This window comes from Uloborus diversus, unplaced genomic scaffold (genome assembly GCF_026930045.1).
Source record: "Uloborus diversus isolate 005 unplaced genomic scaffold, Udiv.v.3.1 scaffold_15, whole genome shotgun sequence".
Lineage (NCBI taxonomy): Eukaryota > Metazoa > Arthropoda > Arachnida > Araneae > Uloboridae > Uloborus > Uloborus diversus.
Genome location: NW_026558209.1, coordinates 834,877 through 849,835, shown reverse-complemented (window position 1 = coordinate 849,835; position 14,959 = coordinate 834,877).

Sequence of the window (14,959 nt, the reverse complement as noted above, 5' to 3'; positions counted from 1 at the left end):
AAAACTTTTATTTTTCTTATTCTTTAAAATACAAAATTTCGTCCAGACATAAACTATTAAGATTCCTTTTACAACATTTTGAAAACCACCTTTGTAATGTCTGCAGTAGTATGATATGTCCAGGTTCAAACCAGATTTTTAATTAGCCGCAAGGGAAAAAAGGGACCTGAAGTCTAAAACTACTAGTACTTTGTAACTAAACTTAATACATAAAAATTAAAAAAGTCTTTTAATCCACTTTTATATACTAATCCAACTAAAACATTAAAAATATATATACAGTGTGACAATGCTATTTTTCAAGTAATAGATTATGAATGAGAAAAAAAACGTAATTGTAAATAATAAATTTTCATTTTGAATAACATAGAGCAATTGGTTCATTAGCAGTAAATATTGCATATGCATAATCCTGATCCTGACACTGCAATAAGTTTTTTTTTTTTTTTCAAAGATAATGAAGTTTTGTTTCATATTAAAATAGGATATGATTGTTTAAAAATTAGATTCAATTGTTTTAACCAAATAATGAACATTTTTATAAAGCCTTCACAAGGGAAAAAGAAACATTGCATGATTATAGAGGGACAAAATCATTATTTTAAAAATAAAAATTTAAATCAAGGGACCAAGAATAGGTGTAATGGTCAATTGTGAATGTGATATTTACAAAATAAAGGAAATAAGACTTATCAAGTTTTAAAATACAACTAACTAAAGGATTCAGAAATTTTGGTATAAACATATTTTGGGAAAAAATATCAATACAAAAACAGAAGTACACTGATTTATAAACACCATATGAAAAATTACATTTCAGCTAAATAAAAAAAAATTATGATTGCAAAAGTGGAACTGTTTTCTTTGGATGTTTTAGAACAAACGAAAATAAAAAATTAAAAAATATTCAGTGTCGTGAAACTTTACGAAATCTCAAAATGCATCATTATTTTAATTAGAAAGGCAGAGAGAAAAATAAAAATCATTTAGAGTACAACAAGTATTTCTAATCTAACCTAGTATTCTATCACTTAAAAATGGAATTTTTTGCACTAAACAAAAAAAAGGGGGGGGGGGGTGAAAACTGCCCCTCTTGGCACTAAGCAATAACTATTAGTGTAGATTGGCTTCTTCAAAAATAATTGAATGGACACAACAACTAGAGATAGAGAAGTGGTTAAAATGATAAACATAAATATTACACAATTACTTAGAAAAAAGAAATGCGGGAAAAAATGAATTGAAACTTGAAAAAAATAATTTTGGGGACTTGGGAACATATCATAATTTTATCATATGTTATCATAAAACAGTTACTTATTTTTATACGCACGCAAATTATGATGTAAGAACAATAATTTTTCAGCATTTTCAGGAGAAAGTCTATTTCTCTTTTTCTCATAAATGTTTCCAGCTTCTGAGAACAATCGTTCACTATAAACAGTGCTTCCTGGTGCTGAAAGGTATTTCCTGGTTAACTGAGATAGATTAGGATAAGCTTCAGTGTTTTGCGCCCACCATTTTAAGGGACAGTCAGTTCTTCGCAAAAGTGGTTGGGAAAGATATCGGTCAATTTCATTTTGAGTGGAGGTTTCTTCCGGGGCTTCACTTAGTGGTTGCGTTGCAATTTCATTAAAACACGCCCACAAAGAATTTTGTGCTTCAGATGTTGGAAGGAATGAACTTGAAATATTTTTCTCCAGTAATTCAGCTGGTTTAGTGCTGGTACTTTTCATAATAGCTATAAGTTTTGACTTAACTTCAGTGTCTTTTGCTTCAATTTTGTTGAAAAAAAATAATTTAAATCTCGGATCTAACACTGTAGCAATGCAGTAGTGTTCATTGTTTTGAATTGATGAAAATCTCTTCTCTAAACTTTGGCTAAGAGTATCCTTCAATGTACCAACTCCAGAAAAGTCGCTTAATTTATCCAAATATAATTTTAATGTTGTAAGTATTGGGATGACTTCAGAAATAAATGATTTTGATAGTGAAATTTGTTTTGTTATTTCTTCGAATGGTTTCAGAAGATGGAGCACCTTTTCCAAAACTGTCCACTGATTTGAACTTAAGTTGCTTATATCCCCAAATTTAGAGGCATATAGAGAAACTGCGTTTTTTTGATCTAATAATCTTTCCAGCATGTAATATGTGCTGTTCCATCGAGTAGACACGCTTTGTATTAGTTTTTTCTCAGGAACTTTTAACTCATTCGCTTGAATGCTTCTCAATCTTGAACATGCTAAGGGAGAATGACTGAAATGTTTAACAATCTTTTTTCCTTGAGCAATTAAATCGCTCATTGATCTTTGTGATGCTAAACCATCGCATACAGTCGAATGCAAGGAGTGTAAAAAGCAGGATTCATTTTTCAAGTTTGAAATACGTACTCCTTTCTTGATATTTGATCCTTCATCACGTAATACTATGTGGATTTTGTCATTCATTTTCCAATCGTCAACCACTGTTTTGACCATATCACAGATAGCTTCACCAGTATGGCTTCCCGGAAAATGCTTCGCTTCCAGGGCAGCGTGATGATAAATAAAATCCTTTGATATCCAGTGGGCAGTAAAGCTCATGAAACTTTCATTGCTGACAGAACTAGTCCAAATATCCGATGTTAGTGATATGAATTCTGCATCTGATATTAATGTTACAATTTTTTTTTTTTGCAATCTTCATAAAGAGAAGGAATAACTTTCTGTTTAAAATATTCCCGGCTGGGAATTTTATACTGTGGCTGAGCTTTTTTCATTAAATTAATGAAGCCTTCATCTTCGACAAAACTAAATGGTTGATTGTCGCATGCTATCATTTCCGCAATTAAAGTGTGCAGTTCTACTGATCGGTTGTCATTAATGTCCCATTTTTTTTTCTTTTCAAAAAGTGAATCAATGGTTTCTTGCTTCCTTTTTACGCCTTGACTTGTACTGGGTGTAGATGTAGATGGTATATTTGCTTCCACAACTGCATCACAAGTTTGGTTTTTGCTTTTTTCATTATATTCTTCTGGATGCTTTTTAGCCAAATGGTTCATCAGTGAGCTTGTAGTTGCTTTTTTTCCAACTCCTCCTCTTGACAGAATACTTTTGCACAATTTACATCTTGCTTTTGTGCAATCATTTGGTATAGGTTCAAAAATGCTCCAAACAATACTTCTTTTATTGACAGAAAAATCCATTTTGCTTTCTTTGAACTCAGAACAGAATAAAATTCATGCTTAGAGCAACTAATATTACTGACCCTTATCAGTTAGAGCTATTCCACTCTTTTGAAAGGGGTTCTTATCAGTTAGAACTAGTCCACTCTTTTGAAAGGGGTTAGGGTAGTGACAGAACAACTATTGAGCCTATTGAAAGAACAGGTTTGTAAAGTAAAAAAAAAATGTAATACCAGATTAAACCAAAACCTGGATCTGCACAGAGCTACTGCCTTCTTGCCATTTACAACCCTTATCAGTTAGAACCAGTCCATTAGTTAGAAGGGGTTAAGGGGGAAAGGATACAGAACAAGCTTTGGTAGGGAGTCAAAAGAACAGATTTTGAAAGTAAAAGAGGAATGTTGAAAAAGGAAGTTCTTATGAAAGGGAGGTAAAAAAGAAGCTTATTTGAATAGATTCTTTATTTTTTAGATTACCAGTTTAAAAAGAAAATTAAATAGGTTTACATAAGATGAATAGGATTGCTCTTAGTGCCTGCTATTAGTAATTATTCGGCCGAATATTGTTAAAGATAATACTAATGCTTTCAAAAAATAATTAATTCACTCCAAAACATTTTTTTTCTAGTGTGATATAGTATTTTAAGCTGTTTAATGCACACAAATGTGCTTTCAATACAAACTGTGCTTTGTTTTTAGACAAAAACAAGTTAACTATTCGGCGGCCGAATAGCCGAATATTCGGCCTTGACTATGGCCGAATATTCGGTATTCGGTATTCGGCCAAATTACTATTCGTTGCATCCCTATTCTCTATGCCTATTGCCCGTAAATTGATATTACTTCCGTAAAAGCTGTAATTCATTTTCTAGGATCACTGCCCGTAAATTGGCGTTATGCTCATAAAACTTTTCTATGGTCACTGCCTCCTGTAAATTAACATGATGTTCATAAAAAAATGTCATTCTTTAGTCATTGCCCATAAATTATTAGGTGCTTTAAAACTTAGTTTATTGTTATATAAGAACCAAGTTATGAATAAAAGTTTTAAGAACACAATAAAATGCAAGTCATTTTTACAATTCAATAAACACGTAAAATAGGCTAACACTGTTAGTAATGCAGTTTGAGGACCCCAGTTGCCAGAATTATAAATATTCTATTAAATGATCTCTAAAAATGAGAATGCATGTTTAAGAGAGAGAAGTATAAAAAGAAATATAGAAAAAATCCCGTGAAATAAGGGAAACTTAACTGAAAAAAAAAAAAAACAAATTCAGTAAAGCTTTTTTGCTGTATGGATTATAGTAAAATACAACACTTAACATTTTATATAAAATGCTTACATACATAATAATTCGTTTCATCGCTAAAACACATGTTACCAACATTGGCAACTAGTGTTTTTTTAATGGTTCGTCCATTGCCTTTACTTGTTTGCTGACCTCGTTCATTCAAAGAACATAGAATATTCAAAAAAGTTATATAAATTATTAAAAAACATATTTATACTTCATATTTAAAAAAGTTATAAATTAATTAAATTATACATAAATTAAAAACTTGTGCAGTCGACTTCAAAAATAGACTGCATTTTTTACTAGCTAGCATAAACTTATGGATAAATTAATTTTTAAACACCATAAGTATTCATTAAAGGTAAGCATCTCGAAAACAATTTTATCGAGAGAAAGAATTTTAGCTCAAAAATTATTACCAAAAAAATATGTGAGCATGTCTACATAAGAAATAAGAAGAGACAATATCCAGAAGTGTCAACAATGAAAACAAAGAAGTTAAAACATCAAAAAGGTTTATTTTACACTAATTACAAGTTAAATAACAACATAATTACAAATAAACTTTTTCAGAAGAGAAATTATGGTCAAATTTTTCAAAACTTGGTTGAATCACTTTTTCCAAATCTTTATTCCTTTTGGATCCTTTAGTTCAGTAACTTATCCAAAATATTGCCCTAAAAAGAAATCACCATAAGGAAAATTAAGAATGATTTGTTTTTCACACATTTAAAGCAGAGCAGCATTCTCACTAAATAGTGAAAATCAAAATAAAGCATTTTAAAGCACCCTATTTTTTTTCACCCCTTTCCCTGGTTTCATAAGGTTTTCCTCCCTAATATGATGTTCAAAGGATTTTTACATAATTTCCAGGAATCCTAGGAAAAAGCACATGCATACATAGAAATAAAAGCTATAATAAAATTAAACAAAAAATTAAGGCTAGATCAAAAGACATCGTAACTGCTAAAATGTATAAATCTTAAGTTTAATGCATAAAAGCTGGTAAACACGTAAATATCGAAAAATTTGTTTCATCAAATCAAACGAGTGACAAAGAAAAGCATTTTTCCAACATCAATTCAAAATATGTGGTCTGTTTTGAAAAGAAAACAAAATGAGGTTATGAATATTTAGTGAACATCAATTTCAAAAAAAGAAAGAAACAATGAATCATATTCAATTGAAAACATAAACAATAATGATGATCATTAAGAGATATAATTAAACATAAAGCACTTTGGAGTCTTGCAAAGATCTTGGGGTAAACCTGCAACTGTAGTACAAGTATAAGGGGAAATTTCAGGGAAAAAACATTTTGGAATTTTTAGTGCCAATATGGGCTATTTCCTGACGGGCATCTACAGTATGATAAAAACAGATATTGAAAACACCTTTTTTCAGAGCATAAGCATCCAAGCTTTTTGACCCCATACATAAGCATGGTAGCAGATTTTCTAGTAGAGGGGCTAAGGGGGGCCACAAAAGATAAATAAAAATAAACTATTTTATTTCATAAATTTTCATTTGCCCATACATAAATAAAACTTTTAAACAAATTTTATAAATAAAAACATAATATTTGAATAAAACTACTTTTGTTCGCTATAGGAATAATATTGGAGTCTGAGTCCAGTCCTAAAGGATGCATTTGTACAGGTTTAGTATTTGTATTTTTTTTTCCAAGTTCAAAAAGAAAAGTAAAGACAGAAAACATGTTGCATTGTTGGAAGGAAAAAGACAAACTACGGGAATCTTCAGCTCCTTACCCCAAAATAAGAGACTTCCCAGTAAAAGTACTGGTCAAAAATTTTTAAAGCACAAAGAAACTATCTATGATTAATTTTTAACGCGAGAAAGAACTGTGATGGAAAAATTTAAGTTTTTTAAATCAATTTCAATTTTCCCCCCACAAATTCTGAAAAAATAGTTTTAAATTTTAAACTTTAAATCTTTTTGGATTTTCTTTTTAATTGAAAACTTATTTCATGCTTAATATCCATATAAATATTCCAATAACAGAAAAATTTTCCCTTGTGTATGTCAGTTGTTCGTTAAAAAAAGATCTATATTCAGTACTTGACCCAGTAGCATGAACTTGGGTTGAGTACTCAGTAATCATCCTAAGTAATATTCAACCACACTAAATTACTGCACTCAATAGTAGGACAATGTTTTCAACCACACATGCACACTGGGTTTTAACATGCATACCCACCAACTTTGAAAAAGCTCTTCGTTTAAATTAGGGATACATTGAATATGCAGTTGATTTTTGGTATACTGCTGGCTATTTGGCACACAAAACCGAATACTTGGTTTGGCTGAATACCTTAATATTTAGTCAGCAATTGAATAGTAAATAACATAAATAGTTGACAATTAGTAGGCAAACAATTTTTTATACCATGAATGTGTATATAGAATGAATGTGTATATAGTACTCTAGTACAAACATCCAACCTGTTATTTACTAATATTATCACATTTGGGTAATTCTTCAGAAAACATAACTTTTGAATGCAAATATTTTTCAATTTCGAAACCTTTTTTCCTTTTTTTTTCGTTCTTCCATGAAAGTGTTACCTACTAGAAGTAACCATAAACAATGGCCAGCTCAGTTCCAATTATTTTACGTATAAATAAAAAATAAAATAATCCCTTGTTCATAGAAATTAAAATAAAAATAACTTTTAGTATTTAAAAATTGAGGCCAATTTAATATCAAAGTGGTAGTTTTGTTAATTGTGCAATCAATCAGCTATTTTAATGATTAGTGGGAATATAATTAAGTTCTCTTCATTAAAGTATGGTTTAATTAGTAGTTTCAAATACATGTAAAATAGTATTTAGTAAATTTTTGTGCGACATGACTTCTTGTCCTACTAAAATGAACTAAACCACTATTAAAAAGTTAAATATACTTAAACAATTATCATTTGAGGCACTTGTGAAAGGAATAATTAATAAATTAGTATATACTTTTAATTAATCAAGTTATTAAGCAACATAAACAGCCACACAAGGTGTGTGACATGCCATGGAAGTGAAATTCACACATTGTGAACCAAAAATATACTTAAGTATAACTTGTTATTCAAAAATTGCTGGCAGGTTTAAATCAATATACTTTTGATGAAATTAAAAATCATTGTTAAATGAATTGTTCCCAAAAATTTTTACTGTAAAAGGCATACTGTTTGAAGAATGAAACATTTAAGGTGATTTTAGTGCAAGAGAAAACATTCAGATGTTACATTTAAGTTTCGCAACTTTTCACTTTCTTTTATATCTTACGCCACATAAACATTTTTTTTTTACCGCTTATAAGTCATAAGTATGAAACTAAACTCAGTGGCGCAAAATTGGAGGCAATCCCACCGTGCCCATATCAATCTTCATGACAGAGGGCTGTGGGGTGCAAAGGCAGGTGTTCTAGTAAGGTGGTCAGTCAAACGTGGAACCTCCAGTGTTTAGTTTCCAAGCATGCTTGGTACTCATTTTATTGACCCACTTATGGGATGAAAGGTGAAGTCAACTGTGCCCAACGGGGAATTAAACTCAAATCTGCAATGAGGAGGCACAAAGTGCCACTGGACTTCTTAGGTATGAAACACTAAGCAGAAAAAATCAATTTGTGAAACGTTTCTCGTCTCACAAATGTTTAAAAAAGGCAATTTATAACGTGCAAAGAAAACACTCAGAAATTAAATTTTGCAGTATTTTGATTTCGGAAGTTTTACAATTCAAAATATTATGTAATGCTTCAAACAAAATAATTAATCTACAGAAAATAGATAAGCATCTTCAATTCTGAATTGCCATAAAATAAAATACAAAAATTATAAATCATTTTTTAGCCAAATATTCAGTCTTCAGTCAAATATTTGACTAGAATTCTAATAAAATATTCGCTCAAAAACATAATTGAGCTATCAAATCATCCAGAAGAAATCAATAACCAAACTCTCGACAACAAACATTCTTTTATAACACTATTTAATTAAAACACTAAAGAAACAATCATTTAAAAAACCACGAAGGTGTCCGTTCCACAATAGTGGAGGCTCATCCTCATCCCCTAAAAGACGGTGCCTCAAAGAAGGACATTCCTAAAAAAGACACCCTTACAGTAAATTTTATTAGCAGTCGACTTTTGGTTCTTTTCAATAGTAAATGAGTGTTACTGATATGATTAATATAATTCTTAGATTGCAAACATCGCAATTGGAAAACAAAATATCAAACATATCATACTATTTTGAACACGCTTAAAATGAATTTCTGCTAAGATAAACTACATTTGTGATCCCTGTCCTATTGATTGTTAATGATTGATATTTTGATAAGATAAACTAAGGTGAAGGCCAATAGATTATAAAGGTCCCTTGGATTTAGTTTTAATAAGGTTTGACTGTATTTTCAAAATAAATATGGAAATCTGCGCATCCTACATGCAACGATGGATACAAGGCGAGGGTCATAATTCTCTGCCGACATTATTATCCACTCACTTTGTGTTCAAATATACTTAATGAATAACCTGCAAACAATTAGAGTATTTTTTTTTTTTAAATTCACTTAATATTTTTTAAAGTAAAAATCTGGAATACAACTTCCTTTCATTGCTTTTAAAATTAATTAGTATTGTTTATGTCCCACAAGGTGCTTTATTTCTGGCTAAGTTATTGCTTTAATTGACACCCAAGTATTTTCAGAATTTTTTATGCACTTTAAAAATATTCTTCAGCATGACCAGCCCTAAAATAGCAGTATCTAACCCCCTGATATCAACCTTTTCATCATTTATAAGTTGTACCACAAAAGATGGCTAATGCACTTCTTTTGTCGTAAGTAGGATCAGGCCCGGCATTTTAACTACTGTGAATGCGTTAGGCATTAGGATCGGCAATGGGGTTAAAACCAAGGATTCTGGGAGGAATTGAGCCCCTAAAACCTCCTAACTGGCAGCGCCCATGCATACCCTAGTCATGCTCATCTTTTATTCTTGAAAGAATGGGAGGGGGGAAATCCCCCCCCCCTCCAATGACGAGCATGGATGGGTATGCAGTAGGACAGCCAGGGTTGAGATTTTAACTGTTTAAAACTGCCCAAGTATCCTTGGTTGTAACACATGTTGCTAATCCAAAATACAGTAGTTTATATACGTATAAGGCAAGGGGGCCCATATAGGGGTGCAAGGGGGGCTAGAGCCCCCCCTTGAAATTAGAATTTCCTTGCTTTTAGTACTTTTTTCCTTGCAAAAATGTAAAAACATTTCTTCTCCAGCCATTAATGAATAAGTTATTAAAAATGTCAAATTTTAATGACTCTAATCTGTCCTGAAATCAGTTTCCATGTGGAAAATATAGAGGGAAAATATTTGAGCCCCCCCCCCCTTGCAACTTTGCATATGGGCGCCCTGCCTATACAATACAAATAGGACGTGTTCTCATACCTATACAATACAAATAGACTACCTAAGATTACAAAATGAAGAGTTCTGTTTTCGTGTCCAGTTCATCGGACATTACTCTGTGGCACAATTATATTGAACATTTTATATTCTTTTAAATTTATTATAAAATTTTATTTTTTCATATCGATAACATTTAAATACAACAGCGACCAGAAATAAAAGCACTGAATACAAGTAACAAGTAGAAAAATTACAATCGTTAGTTTCTGAGCAAAGAAACTGATCGTCGCTCAATAGAGTTTAGAAAAACATTTCTTAAAATAAAATATTAATACATACCTCTAAATAAATTCCGATGAAACACTTCTTGATCCAGAAGTTATTTTTTAGCAAAAACTTTAAAGCAAGGATTGTCTGGATGAAAGAAAATTCAACTAAGTATATGGAACAAAATAAAAAATGGTAGGTATGATTATGCATCATTTATATAAAAAAAACTCCAGATTAAATAAAAAATTATTAAATAAAAACAAAAAACCAGACTGCGTAAAAACCAAAAAAACTAAAAAGAAAAATGTATAAACCCAGTAGTTTAGAATGTATTAAGTACTACTCAATAACTACACCTTTGAAATAGTTTTATAACCGTACACACATAAGACAAAGCATAAATTCAAAAGTAGAATAGAAGGATGAACAGTAAGGGCCCATTCCTTTCTGATTCAAGAACCCCGTAAAATTTGAATGAACGACATTTTCGAAAACGTTTTTGATTTCGGGTAGTTTTTCGAAATTGAAGATCCAAAAATTCAAAATTTTTGACGATCTTTGATGACATTGGAGAGAGGGGGTTGAGGACTCTCCCCTGAAAAAATTTTGGAACTAAAAAGTCGTAAAAATACAGTTGGCGATTTTTTGTGATGAGTTTGGGAGGAGGGGGAGAGTTTGGAAACCTTTTCCGGAAATTTTTCGAATTTACAAAATTAAATTTGCAAAGGTAAATTTCGGTTTGTGAATTCGTGGGGGGGGGGGGGAGGGATCACCCCAATTGCTCCCTCTGTGGATCCACCACTGCCCCTCCCCCACTTCAAGGACCTGCAACCATGACTCCTATAAACCTGCCATTATGATTAAAATACATTCCAGTCAAAACATTCATACCAGAACCAAATCATTCGAAAGAATGACCTGAAACGCGCCTTTGACAACAAACATTCGATTATAACACTATTTGAATGAAACACTTCAAAAAACAGTAGTACAACCAGGGGGAGGGTTCATGGATCTAGACCCTAATTGAAATGACCAAAAAAATTCAAAAATGAAAATATTTGTGTTTCACACAATTTCATTAGTCGTATATAAGAAAACTTCAAGTAAGCAGCGTTTATACGTTTTTGAAAGTACTGCATGAAATAAGTGTATAAATAAAAAAAAGTATAATAGGTTTTCGTTATTATGTATTGGACTCAGCAGTGACTAATTTTGATAACGTATAAATGATAAAAACGTATAAAAGATAAACGTATAAACTGTGCTTCAATGTATAATACACAGAGTGGTTCGAAAGCGGGAGTAACCCTCATTTAATTTTACTATGGTTGAATGTTTGCTGTACAGTTCAGGCTCCGATCTGAGTACCTGCAGTTCGGGGGGGGGGGGGGGCACATCCTTAAGGGAGATCCACGATCCAAGAAATTGAGGGGAAAAAAAGGAAAAAAACTAGTACTGAGACTTATTTACGTAAACAATATACACTGTTAGTCTAGGAGGGGACCCACTAAGTTTTTGCAAGAGGGTAAAAATTTATAGAGCCGGGCTTAACAGTTACTTTGAAGTCTTAAGAACTTCAGTTGAACAAGATCCATGTTGCAACACAGCTGAATTCTGCACCATATTCCACTCAATTTTGGCGTTTAGAACATTGCGTTTAAAATTCTGCTCCGAACCCAGCAAAACATCTGCAATAACATGGAGCAGAATTCCGCTGTGTTACGACATAGATGGTGCTCTGCCGATTTTTACTACTTTAAAGACTGTAAAGTGACTGCGTAATGAACATAACACTGAATATGCGATGGGGGAGGGGGGGTCACCCCGTTTGAACCACTCTGTATTCTGTATATTAGACCCTTAAAGAAATGAAATCCTGGCTATGCAACCCCCAATAAAAAATTATTTGATATTATAAGTCACATGAACGACTCTCTAAAAAAGGCATACCCACAGTAAATTTCAATAGCACAATCTCACCACTTTAATCACCTCCCCCCCTCCCCAAAAAAACCTAGATTATACTTCTATGATGCAAACACAGCCTAAGTTTCCTACTAGAAAGACATGGCTTCTCGTCCGCTCAGATTGAGCAAATTGAAAACTGCTTCAATTTCATTCAGACAATACATCAGTTAATGATGTGAACATTCTTCTTACAGTAATTATTATACAAAACATTATATTTTAAGTTATGAATAGTTGTAAGTTACAGTAAAACATAGTATTATTATAGAAATTTACATTTAATTTATAAGTTTAGGCACATTGAACCAGAAACAATTCAGTAATTAAGTGTTGAAAGTTGATAAGAAATACATGCTTCATCACATTATTTTTGGTTTATAATAATTGTATGAATAACTGTTTAAAGATTTAGCTATTAAAAAAATGTATGAAACATGTTTTAAACATTTCTAGCTGTGAAACTAATGAAAACAATGATGTCATTATTTATATTTTCTACTAAAAACGAATCTGTCGTTAATAGGTAGCCTAAAGCAATTTATTTTCAACTACGTACCTATGTTTTATTTCATTGGTTTAAATGTAACATTTGAGTTCATTAAAAACAATCTAAAAAATGTAACCAATTCCTATTAGTCATTGATCATGGTTATTTAAAACCAGGAATATAAAGCATGCAGAGAATTAGTAAATAATTCATTTTGCCCTCATGCACAACATCTTTAATTAATTACATTAATTTAGAAAAATATTGCAGAAATTTTTGGATGAAACTATGGAAATTAAAACACATGGAGCATAGTATGATATTCATTTGTGCGTTTATATTGCATCACGTTTGCATACATTGTACTATGTAAGTACGTCTTGATACAATCAATATCAATTCTAAATTTCAACGTTACAGCGAAGCTTCGGTACTCGCCATCAATCAATGCTCACAAATTATTGTTATCAAAATAGCTAATTACAAAAGAACAGCAGATTAAAATTACACTTAAACAATAGTATAGAAAAAAAACACTTACTTAATATTTTGATTCCAGACATTGGAATACACATGGCGAGGAAGACAGGAAGACAACACTTTCTTTTTTTTCGACGCCTAGGAGCAATACTTAGATGAGAGCCTGGAAGACAGTCCCTACTCTCCAATACGTATATTTAGTCCAGATATTGTAAGACGTATATCATATATTACATATTAAAAAGGTAATAATCTAGTTGGAAGCCAACATTCGTTCAACAAAAGGCAGCCATCTTGGCTTTTCTCCTTCCCGCTTCTTTGCGTAGAAACACGTGACAACGACACGTGATCTTTATCAGCCAGCAAATTACGGGGAATGACCGTATTCTGCACAGATTAAGGGACTGGACGACAGCCCCGTAATTTTACGGTCAACGCAACTTAAATTTACTGTAGTTTTTTTACAATTACGGTCACTGCCCTGTTTCCTCGAAGAAGGGCACTTACCGTATAATTTTATGGCCAATGCGCCTAAATTTACGGAAATTTTTTAGAGTGTTTTGCGATTATGCTAGACTTTCTGCTTTACCAAAGGTTCCAGAACCCTGAGTTCTATTTAGGCAAATCAGGGTTTGCCCATATATATATCAGTCAATACAGATCGTGATATACGATATATTTCTGATATTTATTTTGAAAATATCATGATATTTTGATATTTAAGGTATTTATTTTTAATAACTACGGTACTTCCAGTATAAAAATTGTATTAATCATACTAATATTGTTCATTTATTATTAAAAATAACCAAAAAGTTATGTGCTATGTTTTTATGATGTATTACATCATTAATGCAGCAAAGTAATATGACATTCCTTTTTAGTTTATATTCATGAAATTATTAGTATTAATGCAACAATTTTAATTCATATTAAAAGTGCCTAATTAAATAATAAACAATGGTCATAAAAAAAAGAAAATGTCTAATGACTGTGCACCAACCAATGCACATTTTTTTTTTCTGAATAATAGAACTGAAAAAATAGCTAACAGAAGAAAAATAAGTAAAACAGCTAATGCTAAATTAATTCCACGAAAATTGATTAAAATGTAAAATGATATATTAGCTACAAATAATGAAGGAAACATTGATTTTAAGTCTACATATTGCAATAATAAAGAGTGATTTGAGAATGCATTTACTGTTTTGAAGACTTTAGTGTATGCTGATACGACAATTTGTTGGTTTTCTATGAATTTTTTTAATGTGTCAAGGACTTTTGGGACACCCTTCATATCAAATATGCGATCTATCTCAAAATATCGGATATTTTCGATAGTTTTGAAAATATCTTGATATTTTCGAACCCTGACTGTATTGTTATTTATAGTATTTATTTTATCATTCATTTCCTCAACATGAAGGAAATCATTTAATTTCTAAGGGATAGATTGTATTAATCATACTAATATTGTTTATTTATTATTAAAAATAACCAAAAAGTTATGTACTATGTTTTTATGATGTATTACATCATTAATATAACAAAGTAGTATAATATTCCTTTTTAGTTTATATTCATAAAATTATTAGTATTAATGCAACAATTTTAATTCATGTTAAAAGTGCCTAATTAAATATTAAACAATGGTCATAAAAAAAGAAAATGTCTAATGACTGTGCACCAACCAATGCATATTTTTTTTATTTCTGAATAAAAGAACTGAAAAAATAGCTAACAGAAGAAAAATAAGTAAAACAGCTAATGCAAAATTAATTCCATGAAAATTGATTAAAATGTAAAATGAAATATTAGCTACAAATAATGAAGGAAACATTGATTTTAAGTCTACATATTGCAATAATAAAG